Genomic DNA, 14,219 nt, shown 5'->3' with positions numbered 1-14,219 from the left:
AGGTGTCGCCACCGGCGCCAACCTTGTGTGAATGCTCTGAAAAGCTAATCATTTGCATACCACAGCATCTTCTTCCTGTCGGTTAAATTTCGCGTATGTAGCACGTCATCTTCGTGGTGTAGCAATTTTAATGGCCAGTAGTGTACATATCAATAAAACTTATATTGCAGTAGACTAATTTGGGACCGCGCTGTTGAATGGGCACATAATATTCCGATTTAAAAATCATTTTGTTGTGTACAGGAGACAAACCGGCGCTTTCCTCGACGCTGGGCGTCGCATGAAAGAGGCGAGCAGTATTTGTTTGGGCTAACTTCAACTATACTTCACAAAAAAGAATCTGCGATATCTGTCGAAACACCAGAGAAACTGCATATGACGACTGTTGCGAGACACACCCTGTATATGCGAAAGTGCTGTCTATGTTTACCTTATCCAACCATGTGCAGGAGACAGCTTAGGGAGCAACCATCTGCCCCTAATAACAACACATTTGGCGACATCCAACAGATGAAAACAGAAAAGCTATCATAGATGTTAAGAACCTGGATGTTAAGAAATACGAAGAGGAACCACATCTACACAGATACTCCGCAAGCCACTGTATTGTGCGTGGCGGAGGGTACTCTGTATCATTACTGGTTATTTCCTTTCCTGTTCCACTCGCAAATAGAGCTAGGGAAAAACGACTGTCTATATGCTTCCAGATAAGCCCTAATTTCTCGTATCTTATGCTCGTGGTCCTTGCGTAATATAGGTTGGCAGCAGTAGAATCGCTCGGCAGTCACCTTCAAATTCCGGTTCTCTAAATTATCTCAATAGTGTTCCTCGAAAAGAAATACAAAAATCTAATAAGAGGTCTTCCACAAAGTCAAGAAATTACAAGATGTCGGAGAACACAACGAAGAAATTATACGAACAATATCACCAACAGCATCTGAAAATACTCCAGTAAAGATAATAAAACCACATGCAGACAGGATCCCAAAAAGATTATTTAACTCAACAAAAGAAAGAAAGAAAGACGAACCTACAAACTATTTAAACTAACATTAGTTTGCGAATACAAAAGGGAATGGAACCAACTCATCAAACTGGTTAGCAACGCCAATGAGAATCCCGAGCCGAAACATGGGCTGAGGTTACGAGAAACCTTCGCGACAAACAAGTGGGTACTCGTCACACATTTAGAAATCTTACTACAATCCGGCACAACCACAATCCCCTCTTATCACGAATTTAACATAGTAACAGACAACAAACTAAAAGCAAATATTTTCGTGGAAGAATTATAAAACATACAAAACTTCCCCAAAGACCCAAACTTCGACGCATGACATAAAGAAATAGTCAGACAAAAACTAAAAATACTTTAACAGAGATTAATCGCTCCCGCAGAAAAGAAAGCAGCTCTCACAGCTGAAATAACTATCAGAGAAACTGCTCCAACGGTATCATATCAGACGATTACTCTGTTTCCTGTAATAGGCAAATGCTTCGCGATAAACATTAATGACTGATTCAGTACATTCGCCGAAAAAGCTATCATCATACTGAATTACCAAGCGGGATTCCGGAAGTGGGCTGCTGCTCCATCGTCGATCCTATAGTGCAAGTACGTATCGGTGTAAGAAGAGGCCTCAACATTCTGAACTATGCTTCCCAAGTGGAAGAAAGAAAACAGGGCGTTAACATGCGCGGCCTTATCTACGGCGAACAGAACGAGTTGATTTTTCACAATATCTGTACAGAATCCATGTTGATTTTTATAGAGCATAGTTTCGGTCTCCAAAAACACTCGTAATGCCAGAGCATGAAACATCTTTCACTGTGCTACAACAGTTTCACCTCTAACAGTAAAAGCGAATAATTATGTGCATCTGTCGGACTATCCCTGTTGAACCCGAAAATATCTGCTCTTTTTTTTCTAGTCGCGTGGTGTCCTCCTTTGCTCAAGCGACCCACAATAAATTGCTGTTTGAAAGGAAGTAAGCTACTTTGCGTAATCTGTGTAGAGTAGCACAGGTATCTCGCTTCGTCCTGTTGCCTTTCCGTCGCTGAGCGATCGTAATAGCTTTTGTATTTCGTACGTCTACCATTTCGATGTTGTATAATGATTGAAAGGAGGCAGAAGCATACCTTCGGTGTCCTGCGACCCTGGAGAAAACTGCCCCCCCCCCCTCCTCCTCCTCCTGCAACACTATCTACCTGCAATTTTTGCTGCATATCATTAAAAAAAATTGATTCGGAATTCTGGGTAGATTTCATAAAAATGAAGCACTGCCAAGCTGACTGCCCAGTGAGATTTGATACGAGGATTACTTGGGTTAAGCGTTTAGCAAAAAACATGAAGATTTTCGGTGGTTTGGCATGTCGTAGTTCATTCGCACTAGAATAACAACATAACTGCTAATACACAAGTAAGGCCTTACTTTCAGTAGTCTTACGACATACATGCTTGAGCAGTGCATCCAATGAATGACGGCAGAGCATAAGATTGTTTATGCGATGGTTCAACGTAGACGAACAGCATATATTTGTCTATGGGCACCACGAACGGCAGCTTCCGTGATATTATTAATTAGTCACAGAAGTCTTATTCGTAAATTCTCTTTTATTTACACAGCAGTTCGAACCACCTGAAACTGTAGAGCAGCAGAAGTATTGGCTAGAGGCGCAAATAAATTTTATACCATATTACCTCCATCTTTTTTGCTTGCTTGCTTCCTCCACCGCCGCTTCCTCACTAGCCCTCAATCGACAGAAAACGGCAAAAATAGGAAGCCTTCCGTAACACGAAATATCTGCTTCAGTGATATCCTACAGTACCTTAGCGAAGGGACAGCCCTGAAACCATAACAAAAAAAAAAAAAAAGCAGCAGTTCCATTGTCGAACATAGCAAGCTGTGTAGGCACTATCTGTGAGAACCTAGCGTGCTGTTCTCACACAGACCATGGTAGCAATAGACGTGTGTTCAGTAGCAGTCGTTTCTTTATGATGCTACGTGGACGAAATGGCACTGTAGAAATGACACTGTACCAAAGTTGTTCGTTTACATTCTTGGGTGGAGGGTAAGGCTTCTTCTCTCAGGCAGAGGATAGGAATTCTCCCATGTAATTCTTAAACAGTTTTTCGTTTATTCCTGGTAAGTTTCTGCGCCCATTCTGTGCCTGCGCCCTCGGCGGAGGCCTATCTCGCCATGCCCTCGGTACGGCCCTGGAAGAAAGAACCGTATTACGAGTTTCCCCCGTGAAAAAAAATTACATGACTGAATTCATTACATCAGCCTTCTCTCTGTCATCTTCTGTTTCAGTGCCGGTACAGTCACTGAACGACTAATAGATCCTCTGTCTTCAATCAAACCAGAGCTTGTTTGGGTATTTAATCATGACGGTTGACAAAATTTCACTTTCGAATTCTTTGAACGGTCGTGACAATCTTATTCTCATTGTTGCTTTGTTCAGATTTTGTTTGTCTCTAATGATCTCGTCGACGACGGGGCATTAAACTCTGATCTTCTTTTCCTTTTTGTTTATAATCGGGGCTTTGACTTCGTTTAGATATGTGAAGATGCTGTGTTTGCTTTTGTAGCAAGTTTCTAACACCGCGACTGAACTACGGTGGGTCTTTTACACCGTTCAGAAGTTTTCTCGGTACATAGTAATCTAAAGGGTATTGTACAATGCTTTTGAATTTTGTTTGTGCTCCACTTCTTCGGCTTCATATTTGAATATTTGGTTTGGTCTACTTACTTGTTTTGCATTTTTTTCCTGCCGCTCTAGCTAAGAAAAAATATATACGTGTTTTTCCTAACATTTCTGGATTGACTGATGCTTTAATAGTCGAATGAACACTTGGCACCCTCCTCAAAGTTACCGATTCGAAAAGTTCTTTAGGTACTAGTTGGTCTAAGTTGCCGTCACGAGGCAGTTCTCTTAACTGTCTGCTGGATGTAATTTTTGGGCAAGACATTTAAGAACCATTTCACGCGAATCCTTATCTGTGGCACCAGTTTTAATCGGAAATGAACGACCGTTGAAACTGTTAAGTAGACGAGAGGGTGAAATTTTGAGTCTGGTCACGGAGCAGTCATGCTCTGGTAGCACAATTGGATAAGAGCGGTGCCAGCAGAAGAGAGGGGTCCAACTCGGAATCCTACAGCGACAACAGCTTCTTTTGTATCTCCCTCTGTTTTGATAAGGGCAAGGGGGCGAGTTATCAGATGGAAAACAGCAGTTTTGACAGTTGTTAGAAAACAATCGGAGTAGTTCTCCTTCAAACGTCGAAGTATGTACATTTTTATTTGTAGGATGTGTAGCAGAGAAGTGTTAATTATAAGCTCAAAAGATTATAGTTTCGTAATTGATTTTTGTATGATTGCAACATTTGTACACTGAAATCTAGAGCAATCAAAGCAAAATAGCAAAGCCAGTTGATATAGTGGAGTACCGTGCAATAATTTTTTTCTGTATTTGAAGGTGAACAGAGGTGCAACAGTCCGTGCTGAGTTGGTGGAAATGTACGGCAACACCACACCTTCATATGACAAAAATAGCATAGAAACCAGGAATCACAACAGAAGTGGCGAAAGATCGGCGTATGAGAATAGAGGTGATAGTGGAAAAGTGAAAATCAGTCATGGATCAGTTTCCAGCATCCTGCACGACATTTTGAACATGGAAAACCTCGCCGCCCGCTGGGATTCGCGAGTGCGCACACATTCAGAAAGCCCGCAGAAATGTTGCAGCCGTGTCAGGGCAGTCTAAATCAGGGGTTTCCGTTTCCTCTGGCGGAACACTTTGAAGATGCTTATACTTTGATGGAACACCTTTATTGTGAAGGTTAATAAAACTTTAAAAATGAAAAAAACTTGTTTTATCTAGTGAGTTCCAATTTAAAATCATAACTAATAAAACGGAAGTCATAATAAAATTTAAAAATGTATCGTCAAAATGTCGAAAAATAAAAACGCCAGTTATTAATAGTTTTTCGCGGAACACTTACTTCATGCGGAACATCAGTGCTCCACGGAACACAGTGAGGTAACATTGGTGTAGGTGACTTCGTTTGCCGCCTTATCATCATGGACGATTGTATCAACATGATGCCGAGACAAAGGAGCAAGTAAGCAGTGGAGACGTGTGATTTCACTACAGCCGAAGATAGCGAAGAACCCACCATCATTGGGCAAAATGATGCTGAGTGTTTTCTTGGGATTGACTTGGAGTGGGGCCTAGTGCCAACAGATTATGCTCGTTAAGAGTAAATCATCACAGATGCATACTAACGAATTATCTTTAGCAGGTTACGAGACGCTGCCAAGATGAAGAGTCGCTAGGAGCTGTCCTAGAGATGTTTCTGCTCCACGACAACAGCACAGCTCATTTCGCACGGGACACATTCGTGCATCCCACTTTTATGGGATATCAAATTTTGCCTCGCCCATCTTATTATACTGATATGTACCTAGTGACTTTTCCACTTTCCTCGGGTGAAGAAATCATTGCATGACAAGCGTTTCTAGAATGAAGGCGACGTGATTTTCGAGGTGGAAGGTTTTCTTAACAGCCAAAATGTAGACGTTTACAGCCAAGCTCTCCACGAAGTCATCACTTTGGATACAGAGTGTAGTGACAGACTCTAACACCAGTACCAAGTTTCATGGTCGAAATTTGGTTTTTCGATATGATAATTAAAACTTCTACCACTCCTCGTATACGTCATCCCATTCTCTTCGTGGAAGTTCTACGATACGTCTCCTTGGCAAGGTCGTTCTTGTGTTGCAGATCTAAAAGGAAACAGATTGAAGATGGTCTGAAGTGGATTAGAAAGTTCTCAGAAAGCAAAGAGAGCTTTATCGCGGATTTATGAGAAGTCAAAGTCATGTTGACAAACGAAATCTGAGCGAAACCAAAATCGGCGTAAATAGAGCAATGCGTGAAGTGTTAAATCAATTCGAAAGTAAAAACTGATTTACGGATCGATGTGACGGAAAAGCCTAAGAAATTTCGTTTTCACTTAAAGTCAGTAAACGAATCGAAATTAACTACACAGTCGTTCGGCGGTCGTATCGACACGGGACGGAAAACGACGGAGTAGGTCGAAATACCGATTTCAGTGTTCCGAAATTACGTCTCTGCGCAGGACCGTAATACGATTCGTACTTTCAATCACCATATGATTCACGATATGGCATTTACTGAGGTAAGTGATAGTAGAAAACTAGATCTACTAAAATCTCTCATTGGAGGAAAGGCAGATGAATCTGACGAAATACAGTGCTTTGGCGATCCAGCACAAGCGGAACAAAAATTACCCCGTACTCTTACTTCGCAGTGCGATTCCACCCCCATCCCCCTCCAGACTAGCAACAGCAATGTGGAAAAGAAAAGGTCCCGTGCGTATTTTCTGTAGTAAATGGAGTCTGAAGAACGGTAATTTGGCACTGCTAATCACATGTACCACAAGTAACTTCATTCAAAACGTTCTATCAGTCCTTCCCAGTTGGTTTCGCCTTAGAATATTCGAGTTGGAGAGTTCGATTCCATGTCTGGCTGCAATATCTTTCATTTGCTAATTTTAACCTGGGTGACATTGCACGAATTTGGCTTCTTAATTGTTGTATTTACGGCGCGTCTTATACAAAGACCGTACAATTTCTAGTACTAACACAGAAATGAGAGTACAGTCGTTTTATTATTCCACTCTTTAAGACGTTTTTTGCCTTTGAACGTTTACCTGTTTTATTACGACGCACTGCACCTCTCCATGCTCCCGGTCTAGTTACGTTATTTGCATCTTATGTGGAGTATAGTTGCAGCTTCTCGCTATGAAATGTAACGAATCAGATTTACAGTTACAGTACTACTCCTCAGCGAAAAATATGGCAATATACTAACCATTTCGATGACTGACTCTTTTTTCTTTTACACGCTTATAGTGGTTTAAAAGGGGGGGGGGGGGGAGGGGACCAAACTGCTTGGTCATCGGTCCCCGCGTGTAGTGATTTGTAGTTAACGATATATATATATATCTACTTACTTTGTGTTACTAGTTAGTTCTGTTGTCTATTAAATTCTTTACATGACTTGGGTTATCATAAACTGTGTTCCTTCCATTCTTCCTTCCCGGACAATAAGTAAACAGAAAATCTTAGTTGGTGAAGATATTTAAATCCTGGCCACACAAATGAAGAAGAAACAGTAGTTTTTTTTTCAATCACAGAACTTATATTTTTCAGTTGAAGAAAACCAGTTTACACAAACGCCTCGCGAGCGGTGTGGTTGGTTATATACAATTAATGCACCACTCGGAATAAGTGACTATGTTTTTTTGTTCACTATAGAACTTAACAGGTCATCAGTCTGCTAGAACTTAAAATAACAAGTTAAACCTAACTAACCTAGGGACATCACACACATCCATGCCCGAGGCAGGATTCGAACCTGCGACCGTAGCAGGCGCGCGGTTCCGGACTGAAGGGCCTATAAGTGAGTATGGCATAGTAGTAAATACAGTCGAAGGCTGCCAGTTCGAAAGTGTGAGGAGCTACATTTTGTTTATTTTCACATATTTTCAGTTTCCTTTAATTAAACGTAAAATTATTTTCTTACATGTCAGTTGAAAAGCGGGATTATTATATGAAAATTGGAGCAAGAATAAATCAAAAACGCTTTGTCACTAAAGTGGAAGGACGAGCTCAAATGAAGATAGGCGAAGTCGTTATTTCAAAAAATGGTTCAAATGGCTCTTAGCACTATGGGACTTAACATCTATGGTCATCAGTCCCCTAGAACTTAGAACTACTTAAACCTAACTAACCTAAGGACATCACACACCACCCAGTCATCATGAGGCGGAGAAAATCCCTGACCCCGCCGGGAATCGAACCCGGGCGCGGGAAGCGAGAACGCTACCGCACGACCTCGAGCTGCGGACTCGTTATTTCAAGCAGCAAACGAAATGTAACCGTTATGTAACTAAAAGAAAGTATTGACATACAACTGCACACAGTTGTTAAACGTAGGTATCTCTATCTCTAAGCTACGTCCTCTGCTGTTCAACCAGCGTGCCAGTGCATAACACATTGAAGTCCAGTGGTAGCTGGCAGAACATGACTTGGCGGACACTCTTGTTGTAAATACTGTTGCGGGCGACCTTTAACTTGTTATGTAAATTGATGGAAGAGGGGGCAGAAAGGAAATGGAAGGGAAGGAACTAATGATATCAGCTGCCTTAGGACCTTGTGCGGAATCAGCGGCGACGAGTGCAAATGTGTGCCGGACCGAGACTTGAGCTCAGGATCTCCTGCTGATTAGGCAATTGCGTTAACCACTGCGCCACCTGGACACAGTAGTGTTTATCGCACATGCGTGGACTATCTCGGGACGCTACCCAACCGACTCACATTTCCACCTAGCGCCACCTATCTGCAGCCCCCGTCCATGTACTCCACGCTCGCTGATTTTGAATTCTCGCTGGAGGTCGAACGTAAATGTGCTACCACATTGGAGGTTGTGGATTCATTGCCCATCGGGGCGAATCAGTTATATGAATGAATGCGTGGTGTCTTTGCTTCCGTTGATTGGCGGAGCTGTCATCTGCACTCAGGTGATTCATGTGAAAAGGTTTGCGACGTGATTATGGCCGCACGACGGGAATTAACAGACCTTGAACGGGGAGTGGTAGTTGGAGGTAGAGGCATGGGACATTGCATTTCGAAAATCGTTAGTGATTTCAATATTCCGAGATCAACAGTGACAAGAGTGTGGCGAGAATACCAAATTCCAGGCACAACCTGTCACCACGGACAGCGCAGTGACTGACGGCCTTCACTTAATGATTGAGAGCAGTAGCCTTTACATAGAGTTGTCAGTGCTAACAGACAAGCAACACTGCATCAAATAACCACAGCAATTGGTATGGGATGTACGAGGAACGTACCCGTTAGGTCTGTGCAGAGAAATTTGGCGTTAATGTGCTATGGCAGTATACGACCAACGCGAGTGCCTTTGCTAACAGCACATTACCTGTAGCACCTTTCTTAAGCTCATGACCGTACCGGTTGGACCCTAGACGACCGGAAAACCATGGCCTGGTCAGATGAGACCCGATTTCAGCTGGTATGAGCTGATGGTAGGGTTCGAGTTTGGTGTAGATCCCACGAAGCCATGGACCCAAGTTTCCACTGTGCAAGCTGGTGGTGGCTCCACAACAGCGTGGGTTGTGTTTACGTGGAGTGCACGGGGTCCTCTGGTCTGTCTGAAAGGATCATTGAGGAAATGGTTATATTTGGCTACTTGGAGATTATTTGCAGCCATTCATGGACTTCCTGTTTCCAAAAAACGATGGAATTTTTATGGATGCCATGTCACTGGGCCACAATTGTTCGCGATTGGTTTGAAAAACGTTTTGGACAGTTCGAGCGAGTAATTTGGCCATCCAGTTCGCCCAACATGAATTCCATTGAACATTTATGGAACATAATCGAGAGGTCAGTTCGTGCACAAACTCCTGCACTGGCAACGCTTTCGCGGTTATGGACGGCTGTAGAGGCAGCATGGCTCAGCATTTCTGCAGGGGACTTCCAACGACTTATAGAATCCATGTCACGTCGAGTTGCTGCACTTCAGTGGACAAAAGGAAGTCTGAAATGATATTAGGAGGTATCTCATGACTTTTGTCACCTCGGTGGACATTCATCCCCCAGCGGGAATCTAAAATTAGCGAGCATAGAGTTCATGGACATGCAGGTGGCGCTATTTGGGAATGTGAGTCGGCTGGGGAGTGTGCCGAAATAGTCCGCGCATTTGCGATAAATACTGTGTCGTCCAGATGGTGCAGTGGTTAACGCGACTCCCCAGTAAGCAGGAGGTCCCAGGTTCGAGACCCAGTCTGGCACACATTTTCACTCATTATCGCGGATTCTTCACAAAGTATCGATGCAGCTGATATCATGTCCGAAACCCTAGACACCACGTATTCATATGATTTTAATTTATTGCTGAACTCAACAAACATGCAACATATACAGCAAATAGCGAGCTTGTGTAGTGGATCTATATGGTTTCTCCTTGGAATTTCTATGAGACAGACAATCGCAATGTTGGTAGTACATGCATGTAGTAGCTGTATGTTGCTTTCTACATGCACATGTTCCTACGCAAGTAAAACGTCAGCTTATTGCTGGCCGGCGTGGCCGAGCGATTATAGGCGCTTCAGTCTGGAACCGCGCAACCTCTACGGTCCCAGGTTCGAATCCTGCCTCGGGCAGGATGTCCTTAGGCTAGTTAGGTTTAAGTAGTTCTAAATCTAGGGTACTGATTACCTCAGATCTTAAGTCCCATAGTGCTCAGAGGCATTTGAGCCGTCAGCTTATTTCACTTTATTTTCTACTGTCGTTTTATACAGATACCAGTTACAAGATTTGAGGAAGTTGAATCCCGAACCACGTCGCTTGTCATTTCCAACCTACGAGCCCAAGCAGCAGTTTTCTGAAGACCTATTTCTAAAAACAGTCTACTTCAAACAACAAGGGAACCAGGTGAAAGCTCATCCACACTGTGAAGATAAACTTTTAATCCACTTTGGTATTATAAGAGGGGATTTCAATAAGTAATGTACCAAATTTTTTTCCTCGACTTAGCCTTTAAAATGGCGTCTGTAACAGGAGTGCTTTCCAAGCAGAGAAAGCACTCCGTCTGCAGGCCGCAAGTGGTCCATCGGGACCATCCGACCCCCGTGTCATCCTCAGTTGAGGATGCGGATAGGAGGGGGGTGTGGTCAACACACTGCTCTCCGGGCATTGTGATGGTTTTCTTTGACCGGAGCCGTTACTATTCGGTCGGGTAGCTCCTCAGTTGGCATCACGAGGCTGAGTGCACCCCGAAAAATGGCAACAGCTCATGGCGACCCGGATGGTCACCCATCCAAGTGCCGGCCACGCCCGACAGCGCTTAACTTCGGTGATCTGACAGGAACCGGTGTATCCACTGCGGCAAGCCGTTGCCTTTCCAAGCTGAGAACTATCATTGAATTTCTTTTGGCGGGAAACCTGAGCATCGCAGATATTCACAAGCGATTGCAGAATGGCTCCGAAGACCTGGCAGTGAACAAAAGCACGGTGAAGTCGTTGGGCGAGGCGTCTGTTATCGTCGCCTCAAGGTCGCGCAAGCGTGACCGATCTCCCTCAGACCGGCCGACCATACACAGCTGTGACTCCTGCAATGTTGGAACCTGCGGGCTTTCTCATTCGAGGAGATCGACGGGCCAAAATCAAACATCTCGCTACCCGGTAGTGCTGAAACACTAGTTCACCATCTAGGATTCTCAGAGGTGGTTTGCTTGCTGGGTTCCTCGCTGCCTAACTTGCGACCATAAAGAGCAACGAAGGACCATCTGTGCGGAATTTCTTGCGCGTTACGGGGCTGATCATGACAATTTTTTGTGGGACATCGTCACAGGCGATGAAACATGGGTTCGTCGCTTCTAACCGGAAACAAAACGGCTGTCCACGGGCTGGCCCCACGCCACCTGTCCTCCGAACAAAAACTTCAAAGTCGCAACCTCAACCGGGACTCTGAAGGCGTTTCTGTTAGATGTCTTCCCTCATGTTGCAATGATCAACTCGGAAATGTGTTGTGCTACGCACAGGAAATTGTGGAAACGACTTCAGCATGTTCGCCGCCACAAAAATGGGAACAAACTCCTCCTCCTCCTCCATGCAAGGCCTCAGTCAAACCTGCACACTCGAGAGGAACTCACAGAACGTCATTGGATTGTTCCTCCTCATCCACCCTACAGCCCAAATGTCGCACCTTCCGACTTCCATCTGTCTGGCCAATTGAAGGATGCACTCCGCGGGAAGCAGTTCGATCATCTGGAGGCTATTGATGCTTCAAGACGTTGACTCTGACGTCGACCAGCAGAGTGGCACCAAGCGGGCATACAGGCACTCCCAGTAAGGTGACGAAGACCGTCGCATTGAACGGAGATTATATTGAAAAATTGGGTTTTGTGACCAAAAGAGTAAGGAATAATATGGTATACTGGAATCCTGAATAAAACCAACCCGTTTTAGAAAAAATAAAAAAAAATGTTGCGTTAGTTATTGAACGACTCTCATATATTACTCGATATAGTTTCAGAGAGCGTATACTGTTCTCAAATATGTTGATGAAATACTCTGCAATTCGTAACCACATGCAACACTGGTGTCCTATTTTGGAGGAATGTACACGGTACTTCCACGCCGGAGGAGAGGGCTTCGAATCCCCGACCGGCCAACGAATTTAAAACATAAGGAAAAAGCGAAGTTACGCCTTTTGTGTGGTTGGAATTTGTGATCATTGTGTCAGGTACGACTGCTTTCTGCTGTTACGCGTGTCTAACTCATCGGTTGAAAAGGCGGTTTTGCTAGAGACCTAGTAGGTGATTCAAGCGTGTACCACAGAAACTGACCAACATTCACAACGACACTCAAAAGGAGATGCCTGTCAGCCGCAACTTAAATGCAGGCCAGTCCTAAATTCTGAATTTGCAGACACGCACACATATTTAGCTGACAATCGGGGTACAAACTGTACATCCCGGAGACGTGGAAACACATTTTTATTTCTAAAGGTATTCTTCATCAGTTCTCCCCCACAGGAGATTAGTATGTGTTTTGTAAGAAGTATATTTGTCCCGAGAATAATATGTGTTGTTATGTCAAAAACGCCTACGTTATCATTTGAAATATTGAACTTGACTATAAAATAGTGCAGTTTTCGTGAGTGGTATGCAACACTGCCTTTCGTCCTGCATAAGGATGGTTTGTTCTGATCATGTACGTGTATTGACATTATTGACTGCAATACAGTCGTTGACTTCTGGATGTGGCAAGGATAAAGTAAAGGGACTGAAGTGCTGCCTACAACTTGTATAGAAACCGGGCCGCAGTTGTAAGAGTCAAAGGACATGAAAGGCAATCGTTAGTTCAGAAGGGAGTGAGATAAGGTTTAAGGCTATCCCCAATGTTGTATAATCTGTACATTGAGCAAGCTTTAAAGGAAACAAAGGAGAAATTAGCAGAGGGAATCAAAGTTCATGTAGAAGAATTAAGGACTTTGGGGTTTGCTAATGACACTGTAATTCTGTCAGAGAGGGCAAAGGTCTTGAAGATAAGTTGAACTATAAACGGTTTATGTCTTGAAAAGAGGATGTGAGATAAGTATGAACAAGTGGAGTGGAATCTAGTCAAATTAAGTTAGACGATTCTGAGGGAATTAGATTAGGAGATGAGACATTTAAAGTACTCTAAGGGTTTTGCTACTTAGGTAACAAAAAACTGACGACGGTCAAAATAGAGAGGGTATAAATTACAGACTGGCATTGCAAGGAAAGCATTTTCTGGAAATGGGAAATTTGTTAACACTGAATATAAATTCAAGTTTCAGGAAGTGTTTTCTGAAGGTATTTGTCCCGAGTGTAGCCTTGTTCGGAAGTTAAACGTGATGATAGGCAATTGAAGCAAGGAGAGAGTGGAAGCTTTTCAAATGTAGTGCCCTAAACTAATGGAGAAGATTTGATGGGTAGATCGAATAACAAATAAGGAGATACTGAATCGGATTGGAGAAAAAAGAAATTTGTGGTGCAGCTCAACTAAAAGATGGGATTAGTTGATAGGACACGTTCTGTGGCATCAAGGAATTTAATAGCGGAAGCAAGTATGGGAGGGTAAAAAAACGTAGTGTGGCGAGTAAAAATTGTAGAGAAGACCAAGGCTTGTGAACAATAAGCAGGTTCATGAGGATGTAGGTTGCATATGTTACGCGAAGACTATGGGGTTTGCACAGGATAGAGTAGCATAGAGAGCTGCATCAAACAAGTCTTGGGACTGAAGACAACAAAAGCTAATATTTTATTATACATTGGCTACTTATATAGCAGTTAAGTAACACATTAAAAAAATCGTGAGCGCATATTGCTGCATAGGGGCTCCACTGTTGGTTCGTTGCTTTGGTGTATGAAGGGACCAAACCACAGGGTCATCAGTCCCTTGCACCCTGCGCGACTTCCAAATCGTTTCCATCTCTGGTGATCATTGTTTACTGTTAATGGAAAACTTTGTCAAAGTAGGACTCATAGAGTCGGTTGTTTAACGCGTTAAGGACCGAATATTTTTGTTCCAACTTACCGCAGTGCCCGAGCGTTGCATTCCGTCTGATTTGCATGCAGC

General features: G+C 43.4%; 1 protein-coding gene and 1 pseudogene across 1 annotated transcript in view; one reads left to right on the top strand and one right to left on the bottom strand.

Moving 5' to 3' along the window:
* Positions 1–14,219, top strand: part of LOC124606955 (liprin-beta-1) — a 931,859-nt gene that overhangs the window by 24,379 nt on the left and 893,261 nt on the right. The gene's annotated exons all lie outside the window — the stretch shown is intronic.
* Positions 10,894–11,010, bottom strand: LOC124607743 (annotated as a pseudogene).

Source organism: Schistocerca americana, chromosome 3 (genome assembly GCF_021461395.2).
Source record: "Schistocerca americana isolate TAMUIC-IGC-003095 chromosome 3, iqSchAmer2.1, whole genome shotgun sequence".
Lineage (NCBI taxonomy): Eukaryota > Metazoa > Arthropoda > Insecta > Orthoptera > Acrididae > Schistocerca > Schistocerca americana.
The sequence above is the reverse complement of the archived record's forward strand: the minus strand, read 5'-3'. Positions and strand labels throughout refer to the sequence as shown.